We start from the raw sequence: 16,901 nt of genomic DNA on the forward strand, positions 1-16,901 counted from the left end.
GCACACAATAGACTACAATGCAGAAAGAGCCCTCTGTCATCTCTGCCCTTTCCTAGGTCTCTGATTTTGAAACTAACATTAATGCCTTTGAACTTTAGTCTGCTCAACCTTTTAATCAGTAGGGAATAATTGCTTCGCAATGGTGAGTAATGAGCAATGAGGAAGTACTATAGACAGCATGGAGGACTGTACAATTTTGAGCTATCTGTGGTCTGCAGAATACAGATAGTGTACATAATAACCCTCTGTGTTAATACTGTGTTAAGGCATGTGCTGCCTCCCAAACTCTCCAAATCCAGGCCTATTCAGTAAAGAGGAATCTGTACTTTTCCCCTTATAGTTCTTCACATTTATTTAATGTTTACTTTCTTGATTAGGTCTGGGATTGTCTGATTCATCACCCTATTCTCCTTCACCTTGTAAATGGTCTAGGAATATGCTGGAAGGGAAAACCCATGTCATTCTCAGTAAATATTTTGTGACTGAGTTGAGAATGGGGTTTGTAAGCCTGAAGGACATAACTAACTGACCAATTTCTCACTAACTCTATAGACATTTTTTTTTTTTTTATTAAACACAAAGCAAAATTTGGGCAAGTCCTATCGCCCCTTCCTATGGGAATTATCTGACTTTACACACCAACGCCTGTCTGAATGTGTGATGAGGAGTTCAGGGTCAAATAGAACAGTCATTTTAAAGGGAAGAGAAACAAGGTGTGGTCAGAGAATAGCTAACATTGATTGATTTTTGCCAAGTGTAGGCACCAGCCAATCTTTTTACATATATTAACTCATTTAATGCTCACAATAACACTTGAGTTAGGTACTATTGCATTCTCATTTTAAATACCAGGAAATTGTACCTGAGAGTGGTTAAGTAACTTGCAAAATTTCTCATAACAAAGGAGATAAACCTGTATAGGAAGTGATACACAGTCCTACCGCATCACCTGCGCTTTAATTATTACATTATGCTTTCTCCAATAGAACCTTCAGGACTAAGTCAGATGTGATTGCTCAGAGGAAAAAAAAAAAAAACAAAAAAACAACAACTCGATTTCTAATGAAGAATGGGGAAAGAACATGTAAGAGCAAACCCAGGGAAGGAAAATAGGTAAGAACATAGTGGAGGTCTCACCTGGAAAATTCAGATGAATTCATATTATAAAGCCCTGAATGATAAGCTAAATACCTAGACTATGTTGTTTGGGCAGTGAAGATTTGTTATTGAATTTTCGACTAACTTGAATACTACTGAAGTGGTCTGCAAATGTTGGCAATATAATTCAAGCCTTCTGGCCTTTAAAGCAGCCTGAATTTTTCCAGAAAAAAGAACATACCCATCTCTGAAAATACTGGGGCTGACTGTCCCCCACCCCTTGCCCTCCTCCTAACAGTTCTGATTTCCTTTGGGGAATCCATAAGCACTATGACTAAAGCATGTGGTCAAGGTTAAGCCAGTTGGTAAAATTGACCCCTCTGATAAGAGGAATAGTCAAATCTGCATGAACTTTAGAAATTTTTATTCAGATCTTCAGACAAAGTATGGGGCTGGGTAATGAATGTGAGGCCCAAGGAACCAGCCTGGCAATGAATCCAATACAGGGAACAGAGCACAATAATGCAAATGTTAAGTGGAGCTGAAACCCTCATGATATCATTGACCTCTGAATCTCATGTCTGAAGCCCTCTCAACTTCTGGACTTTCCAGATGGGTAAACCACGATGTTGGATTTTTTTCAGTTTAAACAAGTTTATGAGTGTTTTCCATTACTTGCAAATAAAGTCATCCTAAATAATATATCACCTAGTACCAAGGATTTTGCCTTTGTTCTGGGACAACTTGAAGCTCTGCCTGAGCTAGATGACACAGCCCATAATATTGTCTCCTTTTCTTCATGATCCCCTTTTCAGGACCTCTTCACTAGGATAAATCCCAGTGATTTTTCACCGTTCAGCTCTGAAGCCTCAAATCCTGAGTCAGTATCTTCTTTCTCAGGACTGCAGACGTCTCTGCAATCTGGAGCTTATAAAGGCTTGGGGGTGACCAAGGAATAGCTATATATCATCTCCAGGGCTTTCACATCAAAGGACCCAGTGGAGGCCTCATCCTGTTCAAAATGACAAATTAAAATGAATCCCAGAGGTTTATTCTCTAAGAACATAAGACGTGTTTGCTTTTTGAACATTTCATTGCACTGTCTTCTGAATCAAGCTCTCTAAAGAATGTTATTATGCCTTGAGCTTCTTGACACATTTCCTAATAATTTGAAGCTTCTGACATTTATACAATAAAAGATTGCACTCTTGCAAAAAAAAAAAAAAATCAATGAATCTTTTTGGCAATCGTCCTAAATCTGTAGAGATTAAATTCACTTCCCAGACATTGCTGTTCCATATCAAACAGAGTCATGCAGTATAATTAAGATAGTTGTAGAACCATATATTTCATGCCCTAGCTGTCTGCTTTAAACTATCTTGGGAAGTTCAGAAATAATAGGGAAGCTACATCTTAACCAGAGTAATTACATTTGCTAAGCAGATTGGGATAGGCAAGAGCTGTGTAAAAGAATAAAATAAATCCACTCTAAAACCAAGAACTTATATATTCTTTCTGATATATAAACTTTGCTGATTTAAAAAAAAAAAAGGAAGAAAGAAAGAGAAAGAAAAAGACTCACCTCCAGTGACAACTCCCAGGGGAATGGCAGCTATTATCCCCCATTGAGTTGGTACTTACCATACAGAGCCTGAACAATTCATACAGAAAAATAAACCATAACATTCCTGTTTATTATTACTTTAGCTGAGAGGTGGTGACATTAAACAGTTCTGCACTGCTGCTATAAATCAGCAGGCTGGAGATGTTCTCAGCATGGGACTAGGACTCCTTGGAAACCACTCTCATCAAAGCAACCAGCTGTCAGAATTCTTCAAATTAAACTGTTATTACAGTAGTATTCATTAGTCAGTTACTGGCTATTAAGATATTTTTATATCGGCACCATTGACATTGGCTGTTGCTTTTTAATATGCAAGTTATATATAAACATGATTCAGTGGCTCATGGGAGAATGACAGACTCTATTAGAGCTTGGTGTCCCTGTGTACAGTCAGCTGCGAAGGGCTCCTGTCTCATCCAGCACATGTGAATTTCTCTGGGAAGTTGGACATTTGTTCTGGTGGTTGGAGTGGGGAGAGGAGTAGTAATAATATATTTCAACACTAGTATTTGCCCAGAAAAGTGATAGCTCAACATCAGAAATTATAACTCTTAAAACTGTTATGGAGCCCCTGATGACAGTGGTTTATACTCCTCCAACTTGATGGTTTGGATTTCCATTTTGTCTGAGTTGCTGGGCATGTGTTTAGCTCTTGCTTAAAATCCACAATCAAAAAAAGAATGTAGAATGAAGCGTGTGGTGAAGCAAAGAAGAAAATCAGTATACTAGCTCTGATAGAACAAAAAATATGGTAAGTACCAAGTTCTTCTAAAATTAAAGTGTCCTTGGCATTTGGAAAAGTTCTTAAGCCTCCATTTAGTTCCAGGGCAAAGTTATTCTAAATCATTTTTATTTCAACTAGAGAAAAATATGCACTAAATATTCACTAGCCTAGAGAGATTAATATGTTACTTAAATTTATTTATACCACAAACTCATTCACACATAGAAAATATGGACTTTATCATTTTGCCTTCTTCATATATTAATCGCTACATGGTATACATAGTATGCTAGTCTGTTTGGTGGAAACAAAGAGTATTTAGTACAAATTATTTAGTAGATGACAAAAGTGAGACTCAATGAATTGGTTAACTGGTGTCAGCCCTAATTTTGTTTTCTCCTATTTTCTAAAACATCCCAAGATCTTCTCCATGACTCTTGGACAAAATGCCATTTCCTGGTCCTCACACCCAAGAAGGTGCCAACAGAGTGTGTATAAACAACCTCTGCCTCTCTGGCCAGGAAGTGTAGCATTGCTCATTGCTCTGAGCAGATTCTGAGCTCCCCAGGCTTTAACACTGGATGGAGTAGGGTTTGATGTGCCAGAGCTGCCTGGTACCAGCCAGTCACTCAAGTTTCTGGAATTTTGCAAGCATGATTTTTATATCATGCTAGTAGTTTGACATAGAATAATGACATCACAAATACTACAAATTGGCAAGCACTACAGTCCAGGGTTGTTGATGCTGCTGTTTCTTCTGGATATCTGGTTTATCCATACACCAGCCCAGTTACTGGCTATTAAGGTATTTTTATATTGGCACCATTGACATTGGCTGTTACTGGTTTGCTATTGAGTCTCCTGACCTGCGTCCAGACCCTAAAGAGTTGCTCCACTGAAGAACTTTGCAGTAACTGACCCCCTTACATTTATTTATTAAATAAATCTTTACTGAGTACCTACACTATTTCAAGCACTTTGGCACCTCCTACCTCTGTGTAGATCAAGTAAGCACTAAAATTCAACCAATGATCTATGCCTGTACACCTCCTTGGAGGCCAGCATCTGCCTGGAAGAAGGACATATGTAGGGCGAGATCTGTTACTGTGTCTGCCGAGAGAGGAACATTTACTTTCATTTACTCAAGGAACACTGGGGTCCCACAGTGGGCCCTGAATGCTCTGCAGATGCTAAAGACATAATACTTTATAATTCACAGCTCATAGCTACAGAGCTCTCCTTTCATGGAGGGTACAAAATGAACATGCTAATTTGGAAAGTGACAGCACCATGATACAGACACCAGGAGACATGAGAGAGGGATCAGGCTGGTTGATGGGAAGCCACCGCCTTGGAGCTCAGCATGAGCTCCTCTGGTCTGGGTAAAGAGCACACCAAACCACAAGGGTGGATGCCAAGAGTTAAAAGTGACCTTGGTACTGAAGGGCAGAGAGTTACCCTGTTCCAGAGTAATGAGAACAGTGAGAAAATGAAGAAGAGTACAAGGTGGGGGTGAAGAGGTAAACAGGAGCCCTTGTTGTCTGTGTACTGGGAATTTGGGAAATGTGCAATTTTTATTCTATGTGTAATGAGAAACTACTGGAATGGTTTAAGCAGTGTAGAGATTTGCATATTTAAAAGATCACTCAGGATTTTGGATGGCGATCAGATTGTAAGGAAACGGAAGTACACACCAGGGACCATTTACAGGGATGACTGCTGCTCTGCCCCCACCTGAGAACACACTTCCCCAAGGTGGGGCTTCTTTGGGTTGTAATCTTTATTTATTTTAGATCTTGCTTCTGAAGCCCAGTCTAGTCCTCCTGCCTCAATAACCATGCACCAGCCCAAGACCCACCTCCCATCTCCCCAAAGCCTCAGGGTTTGATTTCCTTTGAATTGGTTCTGGATCACTACTTGCTAACAACACATGTGTGTCACCAAAGATTATTTAAGGTGCATAGGGAAACAAAAAGAGCGCCAAGACTAAGGAAAATCTGCCTGATAGGTGCCAGAATCAATTTTGAGTTTGAGATTAGACCTTACACTGGAGTTCTAGTAAAGATGACCACTCAACAACACCCTTGCAGAGCTGAGAATCCCTTCTCTAATTCAGTGGGTCTCAGCCTGGAGGCATGCTGGTGTCACCTGAGTGCTTTTTAAAAATTAATTTATTATTATTTATTTCATATTGGGGATTGAATCCAGGGCCCTTTTTCACTGAGGTATAACTATAGTCCTGCTCATTTTTATTTTGAGACAGGATCTTGTTAAATTGCTGAGATTGGCTTTGAACTTGCAATCCCCTGCCTCACCCTCCCAACTCTGTAGGATTATAGGCATGTACCCACCTGAACAACTTTTAAGGACACCTATGCCCAGGATCAATCACGAGAACTTCTGATTCCATTAATCTATGGAGGAACCATGCTATTGGAATGTTTTACAATCTACCCAGGTAATTCCAAGAGCCAAGGTTGAAAATTATGCTTCTAAATGCATGGGTATTTAGCCAGGGAATGCACATGCACATACACACATATAATATGTTTTGAAAGGTTGGAATTATTGGGGGAAGGGCAGGTTGTTAGAAAAAGGAGAGTTTATACACATCCATACATACAAATATATTTATATACAGATAGTAATACACACACACACAGACACACACACCTTTGATTTCCTCACCTTTGAACCTGGATTGATGAACCACTAGTTTTTCCCATGACGAATGCAGGTGGACAATTAACTAGCCCAAGTAGCAAAAGAGTATTTCTAGAACTTAGATGTGCTAAGACTACATGTAAGCTATCTATTGCAATAATAGATATGCCAGCTATCTCCAATACCATATTTCTAGAGGTGACTGTTTAATAGAGGTTGATAACCCTCATGCACTTTAAAATAAAAATCTGAAGTGGAATAACATGAGAGATCTTTCCTATAATATCAACTGTCACTCAGATACTCCAATCTTAAAAGAAAACACACACCCAAATAAATGTCAAAAGAGAAGCTCTCTTTCCTCTTTCCAACAACCTGGCCCCAATACTTCTACCTTCCAAAAAATGAACATTATTCAGGAAATGATAAAAAAAAAAGAAAGAAACAAAGAATAAACTGAGTTGTAGAACAGGAAACAGGAAAGGAGATGGCATGCACTGGTTTCCTACTGTGTATCAAGCACTGCGAGGAATTTTTCCTACGTGATCTCGCTTGTCATCAAAATAAACCATAACTAAAATCATCTTCATGGCAGTTGCTTAAAGTGAGACTTTGAGTGTGAAGTGATTTTATTCAATGTACCACATCAGGAAAGCAGCAGAAAAGGGTTCAAAATGCAGTCTTCCCTAGGGGTAGTGTTGCACGCCTGTAATTCCAGCAACTTAGGAGGCTGAGGCAGGAGGATTGCAAGTTCAAAGCCAGCCTCAGCAACTTAATGAGACCCCAAACAACTTAGTGAGTTTCTGTATCAAAATAAAACATTAAAAAAAAAAAAGGCTGGGGATGTGACTCAGTGGTTAAGCACTCCTGGTTTCAATCCCCGGTACCCCCCCCCAAAAAAAATGCATTCTTCATTGTACTATGCTTCTTCCTCAAATCAGATCAGATGGAGTAAAGGAGCTATAGAGACTGAGCAGACTGGAAATCAGAAAATTAAAGAGACAAATGCCAAAAGAAATATTTTTCTTTCCCCTTCTTTCTAGAGCAGAAATGCTGTATCAGGGCTTCTGGGTGGGAATTTGACAAGGAATGTGGAGGAAGCACAGGCTAAAAATGACTACATGGAAACCCCACGATGACATAGATAGGAGGGTCAGCAAAACCAGGGACACAAAAAGAGCACCCCATCCCTGACAATAAGCAGAGAGCACCAAATGTCAATGAGCACTCTTGTGAGAAAGAAAACTCTTACCTGCCCCTCATCTCTCTAGTAGAAGCACTTGAGAGACCACCCAATGGTCTCTTTCCCCATGTTTTCTTTGTAAAGCTATCATGTGCAAGAAAATCTCTCGCTTTCTCCCATGCTGATTTCATACAAGAGCCTGTTCATCAAGGCAACATGGTACAAAAGAGTTTGGGAATGTTTTCTAATCTTTTTCAATGTGCAAAGGGATTCTGAGAATGAATGAAATTGTTCTCTTCCCACCAAGTAAGTGGCATCGGCAAAAATGCACCCAGGAAATGGAAGTATTTGGCACTAACAATTTTCAGCTTATATATTTGATCTACCTTGACATCTTAAGCCATGATTTCATACAGAAATCCACTTTCCACTGTGAAATCATTGTCATTGCTAAAGGGACAAAATGACTCCTCAGCAAATGAAAAATTAAATTCTAGTCATTTACTCCAATTACTATATAAAAGTATAGTAATATATAAAGGATTACTTTGGGTCTATGAATATTTCTCAATATTTTAATTTTTAAAACTCTCAGGGTAATCACCTTTAAGATCTTATCAAATTATCTAAGTGCTCTGATTTGAATGTTTCCTCAGAACTCATGGTGAAATGTATTTATTTATTTTATTAATTTTGACAGTAGTGGGAACTGAACCCAAGGCTTTGCATAAGCTAGACAAGTGCTCTGCTGCTGAGCTACATCCCTATCTCTCTTAGTGAAATTTAGTTGCCACCGTGACAGTAGAAGTTGAGTATCCCTCATCTGAAATGCTCATGGACAGAAATATTTCAGGTTACCAATTACTTTGGATTTTGGAACATTTACACAGATATATAATGAAATAACTTGGGGATGCAACCAGAATCAAAGCAAAAACTTCATTTCCACTTGATATACACCTTAAATACATAGCCCAAAGATAACTTTATATAATATTTTTAGCACCATTTGTATTTTAACTAAGACTTGTCACAAGAGGTCAGGTGTAGAGTTTTCCACTTGTGGCATCATGTCGGTGATCAAAAAGTTTATTGTATTTTGGAGCATTTAGGATTTTGGATTAGGCATGCTCAAACTGTATTGGAAGATAGGATTTTCAAAACTAATCAGACTGTGGAGACTCTGCTTCATGAGTCAATCAGCTCCCTTGTCTGTGTGAGCTCTAAAAGTGAGCTCGCTCACCTCCATGCTTTCTCACCATACGATGCCTCTTCTCTGATACCATGTGGCAAGATGATCCTCACTAGAGGCCTTGATTTTGAACTTCCCAAATTCCATAACTATGCAATAGATTTCTTTTCTTTATAAATTTCCCAGTCTTTGGTTACAGTCTTTCCTGTTACAGCAGCAGAAAACAGACTTAGGCATTGAAGACACTAAGTCTCCATGAAATTCAAGACATTATGAAGCTAGAGAGCATTTATGACTAGCTCATAGACATCTATATTTTGTCCATCCATTCAGTGTGTATGTGCCTTTTTATTGTTTTATTTTGAATCCCAAGGAACAAAACCAAGATAAAAATGAACACAAAGCAGTCACTGTTGTGCTAAAGAGTGGGATGATATCAGAAGCAGCCAAACAGGTTATCTGTTAGCAAAGCTGTTTGAATCCTTTGCCCCATTGGTTTCACTGTCGTAAAGGTTGCTTTGGCCTTTTCCCGCACTTGGAGAAAATCTCATTCATTGCATTGTCACATCTGTGAAATAGAGCCCTTCGATGGCAACACTGCCCCGAGATGGAAGGTCACCTTTGCTTCGCTATCAGGCAGCCAGGGAAATGCCGTCATATCTCAGGGCTGGGAGTGGTGAGAAACCAGATAGAATTCTGGCCTCCCACACATTCCCTCCGATAGGAAGACACTCCACTCAGGAGCAAATGTCATGGCTGGGCTGGACCGCTCCTGGAGCTACAGTGCAGGGCTGGAACGACAGGTGTTGATAGCTGCCAGGAAGCCGGTTTGCGATATAAAAACAAGTATGTCACAGAGTAGCTACATTTCCTCCCTCTTTGTTCTGTTGCCCTAAGCCAGAGAACTCTATCACTGTAAATCAAACACTAAGGCAGAAGACAAAGCACAGAAAAGATGGTGTGGAGACTTGATTAAATTTCTGAATTAGCAACTCCTAGTTCAGACTCACCTCATCGGAAAACAGAAGCAGTTCTTCTCATGGGGATGCATAGACCACTATTAAGAAAAACACCAGACACCTTCTTATAATCAGCCCTATTTTGAAATAAAGGTTTTCTTACATGCATGCTATTCTTAAGCTTGGTGTAAAATAAATTTTGAACTATTGCCCTTACTGACAATGTGGGCAGGTACTGTTCACCACCTTTTCAGCTGCAATTACAGTTTTCTGAGGGTCAATTGTTCTTTGCTTAATTTTAGGCAACCCTGGCATCTTTAAGAATTAATTATTCACTTTGTAAATTTCCTGGGCCTTTTGGTCCTTCCTCTTCTCCCCTGCTATATTATTCTGGTCTCATTATTCACTCTGTGCCCAGGGGAGGTCAAAGATATAGGCCTCACACCAGCCAGCATGGCTCCTTGGAAGAACGTTTGGCTAAGTTGATGGGAAATACCTTAAATTCCTGGCTGAAATAGGTTTGAGAATTTTCCATTGTTTTTTTTTTTTTTTTTTCTTTGCTTTGCTTTCATCATTTCCAATCCAAACTTATAATTGAAATATAACTGCTTTATGTATCAGCATCTGGACACAATGCAGTCTATTTATGCAATATGGCTGTAAAGATGTTTGGAGTAGTGGAACATCTGGTAGGGAAGAGGGGTTTTGATACTTGTCTAAACTATGGATGTTATAATTTTTATTTTTCTCTCCAGTGTTTGTAAAAGAGGAGGATTTTCCACATTGTTGACACAAACTGTGTATTGAAATCATATGGAGATCTTTTTCAAAACACACATATGCAATATCCATGCTTAAAGATTCTGGTGCAGTGGGTTATGGTAGGGAAAAGGCATGTGTGATTTTTAAAACTTTCCAGTGATTCTCATCTAGACTGTTGGTTGAAAACCAGTGGAAGAAGGTTTATTCTTTACACAATTTTAAAAATGGTATTACATTGACATTTTAAATTTTTTAGCTACTTCTGTATTTTCCATTTTTAAAAGAATGTTCTAAAGCCAAATAAATGCTTTTCATATACATTCATATTTTCATAGCTGACTTTTTTAAAGAATCCACTCCATTAAGTTTCATGCTAATATCCTGATTGCTATATTCATTTTAGTTGACAAAATTAGACTTCTCAGTCTCACCAATTAGAAAGCAGACATAAATTCCCAGTATAAAATATAAAGTTACATGCTATATAGTAAACAAAAGATTGGATTATGAGCCAGAAATGTGGGTCTGAACCACTGTGCAACTGACCTGAGTTCTCATGATCTGCTTTAGTTCGGTGTGGGATTGGTTCATGTGAGTCCTGAGGTCCCTTTTGGCTTCAGCATGTGACCCATTCACACTGTGATCTCATGGGAAATGGACAGGCAGTTACCAACCCAACAGAAATCATAAGTACTTGGGAGGTTACTTTTGCTGCCTTCTGGAAGATTGCAGAAGCTATCAAATCAGGAACACCCAGGCATTAAGCTTCCTCTGTACCATCTGCCCCAGCAAGCCATGGTTTGGTTCACCCAACCTGTTATAGAGGTAGCAGGCCTTGGACTGACAGCTTGCCTGTCAACTTCAGTCCTGTTAGATTCATGACCCCTAAAGGTATTAGTTGCCTGATTGACTGACTGATGGTGACTGACATGTATACACAATTAACTCTTCAGTCTCACTAACCCTAAAATGAGACCCATATGTTCCCAATCTACAAATGTGTGTCAGTGTCTCCTCCCATGGTGGAATCACAATCAGGCACATCCAGAGAAGATGTAGACCAGTGATTTGTAAGCACTTTTGCAGTCATGCAGAATTTCCACTCCATTGACTAATCCACACCACACTTAGTAATGCCTGTCTTTCACGTGTGTTTTTATGGCCACCCATAAAAGATTGAATATACAGAAGTGCACTTTTTTTTTCAAATTAGTTTTTAACTACCATTGACTTATGAGTTCATTTCTTTTGTTTGCCTCTGGACATTTTAGTTATAATAATTTTCTATTATAACCATTTCTGTTCAAAGTTATGCTACGTAAGAATTAACAGTATATTAATAGTCAAGTTTTAACACATTATATACATCCACATGTTTTACATGATTTTTAGGAATAGTTGTTTATTTGAGCATCTGTGACAGAAAGTAGATAACTATTGAATTGCCATCTTTAATTTAGAAATGTTGACAATTTCTTGAATATGATACTGAGTGAAGCTTGGCTGGATGGATTTTAGATCTATCAACCATTTCACATTTAAATATATGCCACCTCCTTTTGCTTTTAGGATTATTTAAAGTTGTTTACTTTTAAAGGAAAGGAAAATAATACTTTTTCCTATCCTGTTCACTTCCCAGGGAGAGTAAACCATCGAAGGAGAAACAATGTCTAATCTTTGCCATACCCGCAAATGGCAGTTCTCTGCACTTCACAGGTGTCATTAGCCAAGATTGTCATGCACCCTCCCCTAGTGTCCACACACTGACCCACTATTTCTCTGTGTACTCAACCCACATCCAGTGAGGGTCCACTATGGATAAACACTCCACAGAGTAACAAGGAAACCAGTGGTGAACAAGAAAACGTCATTCTCACGGAACAAGGATGACAAATTAGTAAATAAAAGAATAAAGAAGAGACTTTTAGAAATTATGGGATGTTGGGGGGAAGACGTGATAGAAGCTGTATTGGGAAGTGAGGAAAGGCTATGAGGAGGAGGTACCAATTCAAGTAGGGCCTGAAGGAGAAGAGAGAAACCAGCAGGTGACCTGGGGGAAGAGAACACAATGGCTGAGGCCCCAAGGCAGTCCCAAATGTGGCATGTTTGAAAGACAAAAGGCAGTGGTGTCAGTAACATAGAAGATATAGAAAGAAATCAAAGAGAAAGGTAAGTCACAGCAAAAATATTTAAAAAATGGAATTTATTCTAAGTGTCATGATGGGAATGAGAGGGTTCGTCTACATGCAATAGGGAGCTGTGAGAAGTATTTTATTGTCAAGCGAGCATAGATTCATAAATAATAGGATTAGTAGGGAGAAACAGTAGAAGAATATGTGTGAGGAGGTTACTATCTTCATCGTAGGATGATGGAATGATTATTAAGCACACGTAAGAGTCTTATGTATTTTCAGTATTCAATAAGCATAAGACATGAGTATGATTTCTCTTATTATTATTCCTGTTTCTGATGATGATCAGATAATTATTTTCTTTTCTATAGTTAACTTAGAGGGGATGGTGACTTGAGCTTGGAAGTTAGTGCTGGAGATATAGGGAAATAGATGGCTTTGGGGAATGTTTGGGGGTTCCTATTCATCTTTGAAGGCCCAAATTGTGCCAACTCCTCCTTGACATTTCCCTTGCAATGACCATTTCTCCCTCAACACAGTGGTGGTAATAGTCAATAGCTATTATGAAAACCATCACCTTGAATCCGCTTCATGCCAATTCTAAAACTCATTCCGAAAAAATAAACATAAAAGAGCATGTTTGCAGTTTCTTGAGAATGCTAATTCTTAGACTGAACCCTAGATGTCTTTACTCAGTAAGGAAAAGAAATTAACTTTTCTTTCAAAACAAATATTCCAGTTAACTCAGATTTGGGTAGCTGTTTAACTTTACTTGACATACCACCTGTCCTAAAATTTGAAAAAATGAAGACTGAACACAGAGATTTAGGTGTCCATAGTATATAATTAGTAATTAAATCCATCCACATGGATGTAACTACTTGAAGAGGGTGTGCAAAGTGGAAAGTAGCCTTAGCATTCAACCTTAGGGAAATCAGACATCTGAGGGCTAGGTGAAGGAAGAACATGGAAGAATACAGAGAAAAGGAAAGCCAGAAGCTCTGTCAGTTTAAGAAGTTTAAGAACAGGATTTTTTTTTAAAATGTGTGATCACAATGTTCTTCTTTCCTACAGCAAATAATACCTGTGTTTGACTTTCTGCGTTTTGCATTGTAATATAGCAGAGAATAAGATGTACAAAAACCCCTGTCCTTATTAACATGTAGTCTGGTATCAAACAGAACAGGGCAGTGTAAAAAAGAGAAGAGTTTTAATAGAGTGTTGCTTCACAACCAAATTGCAGTGGGTTGAGGAATGAATAGGAGATGAGAAAATGGACACAGGAAATGTGACTTAGACTTTCTAGATGGCCATAAAGGGAAAAAAAGGAGCAGCCCTCCCTAACATTCACACCTAAGCCTTGTAACCTCGGTGACGCTACACTGCTACCAAGAAGGGGAAATTTAATTTTAAATTCTAACAAGCAAAAGTATGAATGTTGAAAGAACTAAAATACATTCATGTTTCCAGGAGCAGAAAGAACAAAAATAGAATGTTTTGTAGAATGGTCCAAAACACTAACATATGATAATTCTTCAATTTCTAGGTAAAAAGCATTTTTTTTTTTGTTTGCAGTATATTCCAGGTTTATTGAAATAAAGAACATGAGCCTAATAGCTAAGAAACAATAATCAAGCATGAAAATTATGAACTAATATTTATCAAAGTTGGGAGATTTCTTAGCAAAATAGAGGTAGAAAAGTGTTCAAAACTGACTCAAACGTAAAAATACAGGATTCACACTCATTTTCTCCCTTTCTGATTCATTTCTTCCTATTCTTCTCTCTGCCAACTAAAATGAGCACCTTAGATGAGAGAAATCAGCTGGAAGTTCATAGTGCACATTCCTTTAAACTACAAAGCAATGTGGGAATGCTTTATTCTGAACTCAGAAGACCTAAGAGTCATTTCCCACTTGAACAAGTAGGGCCTCCTTCTTTCTTTGCATTCTTGCTTTGCATTTTTTTAAAACAGGGTTGGGAGTGGTCTCTTTTGGTTTGGTTTGGTTTGTTTTTCAGTACTGGGGATCAATCTCAGGGCCTCAGGTATAAGTAAGCATCGTACCATTGAGCTACATCCAGCCCCTGGATGTTCATTTTTGAGGGCATCATTTTTAATAATCAAAATAGTTCATTCTAGGTATATATTAAAAATTCATCTTTTTGAACTTTTCCATGATTTTTTTAAAAAGCCACTAAAATTTCAAATATTTTTGGCATTCATGGCATATATTCAGCAAAATCATGCTGCATTAAAAGTCAACCTGGAAAAAGAAATATATGAGAATTATTGGGTGATTTCAGAAATAAAATAAAAGTAGATTTATTCCTTACACTAAGTGAATTTCAAGTGCACTGATGATACAAATAAGGGAACCACATGAAAATGAGAAAAAATTATTTACACACAGAAACCACAACCAATGTTTAACTGGATAAAAATATAAAACCTTGTATAGTAAAACAATTATTAGAAGTTTAATGACAAAGAAAAATGAAGTACTTGCAATTATTTTAATAGAACTTTTTTACTTTCCAAAGATTTCATACAATACATGAAGAAAAAGAGAAATGGTCCAATGAGAGAATGAATGGCAAGAACTATGAACAGCAGCATCAAAGCATAGGAAATATTAATTTTTAATTAATAAAATAAGTAGAAGCCAATAGAATAAAATAAATAGAAGAATGCATTCATTCATTTACAATTATTTAATTGTAAACAAGAACAATTCCCACAACTGCATGAGTTGGAAGTCTTGTTACTTCATGATCAGATAGGCAGACACTTACTCAAGTATCCCTGGCTGGAAGAGCCACTGACTTGCAATGCTTTAGCCTATATACAGTGAATTTCCCTATACAGATCAAGTTGTTTCTGGACTTTTAATTCCCCTGGTCTATTTGTCTGTCCCAGAACAAATGCCCTAATGTCTTAATTATTATTGTTTTATGAAAGATTTCATATTCGATAGGAAAAGTTCTGCCACAAAGGTCTTCTCCAGAAGTTTCTTAACTCTTTAGGGCTCTTCATACCTCAATAAAATTTCAGAAAATCAGGTTTTTTTTGTTTTTTTTTTTTTTTTTCTGTTCCACAGAAGAAAACCTGTAGAAATATAAAATTGTTAATATATTTCTGGAGGATCGACATTTTTTAAAATTGCATATTACTCTCCATGAACACATACAGCAATTCATTTATTAAGAATGCAAGAATTTTCTTTGATATTATTCATAATGTTTCTGTAACTTCCAAAGTATCGTTTGTGAAAAATGTTTTTGGTTACAGAAGGCTAATTGCTTAGCTACTTGTTTTTTCTTGTATATAAAAAGCTATTAGACTCACATAGATTGTGAGTCTACTGGATTTTCTGAATTTTATGCTACTGGATTTTCTGAATTTCTGTCCCACTTCCTTTTTGGCCTACAGCACCTGTTTTAGAAAAGAAAAAGATGTGGAGGATTCAGTAGAACATTATCACCTTTTTTTATTACTCTTGCAGTGAGCAGGTATGGTCTATTCAAACATTTTGCCTGACAGTTAGCATTTGCAAGAAAGAAAATGATCATTCTCCTTTGCTTGTGGGGTTTTGACATCATGCCTAAGCTTCTGGACTTCATTCTCATTACTTAAATGTGCCCATGTTGAGCAAAGATGTTGCTCTAATTGGGTTAGAGTTATACTGTAGTCACTCGAAAGTGAGTTCAGCATGGTAGGCATCTTTGTTTTTTTTTTTTTTTTTTCATTGACTAATGCTTTGCATACAGTGGGCATTTAATAAATACTGTTGAATAAACATTAGCCTACTTAGATCTATTACAGGAAATAATACTTAACACATTCTATTAGGAAGGCCATGTGAAAGAGGAGATCACAAATAATGAATGAACATTTATGCTGCATGAATCATGTTCCTTTGAAGCAAGGTCGGTAGGTGGTACTTTCCTTTTATTACACATCATTGGATTGTTTTACAAGCCTTTCCCTGGTTTGCCAGTTTTTTAAGCCATGGTAAAATATTTAAAAAGAGGAAATTTCAAGTAGATAAATATAGTAGTTTCTCTGCATGATTCTTTAATATTGATGGGAAATATTTTTAAATAGAAAAAAATGAGGCTCATTACAGTAGGTAACACCATTTTGTTTGATAAACATGAGCAGAGAATTTAATAATTTTGCTATAAGGTGATTTCTTTCTTTAAACAAACAAAAAAAAAGATAACAATTCTTCCTTAATCACTCAACATGTACAGTGGTTATGAGGAAAGAAACAAGTGAATTTCAACTTCATGGATGACTTCTGTTCTTGTACTAACTTAATGTCAATCTTGGCCATCAGTTTTCTGATACAGAAATTAATTTCAACTGCAGTCTTTATTTAGATTTAGCAATGACCATATTTCCATCTATTATTGGTCCTCAACCCAGGGGAACTTTACCACTGAGCTATATCCCCAGCATTTTTGTTTTTTATTTTAAGACAGGGTCTCACTAAATTGCTGTGGTCAGCCTTTATTGTACAATCCTCCTTCCTCAACCTACAGAGTTACTGGGATTACAGAC

The sequence above is a fragment of the Sciurus carolinensis genome, chromosome 6 (genome assembly GCF_902686445.1).
Source record: "Sciurus carolinensis chromosome 6, mSciCar1.2, whole genome shotgun sequence".
NCBI classification, from domain to species: domain Eukaryota; kingdom Metazoa; phylum Chordata; class Mammalia; order Rodentia; family Sciuridae; genus Sciurus; species Sciurus carolinensis.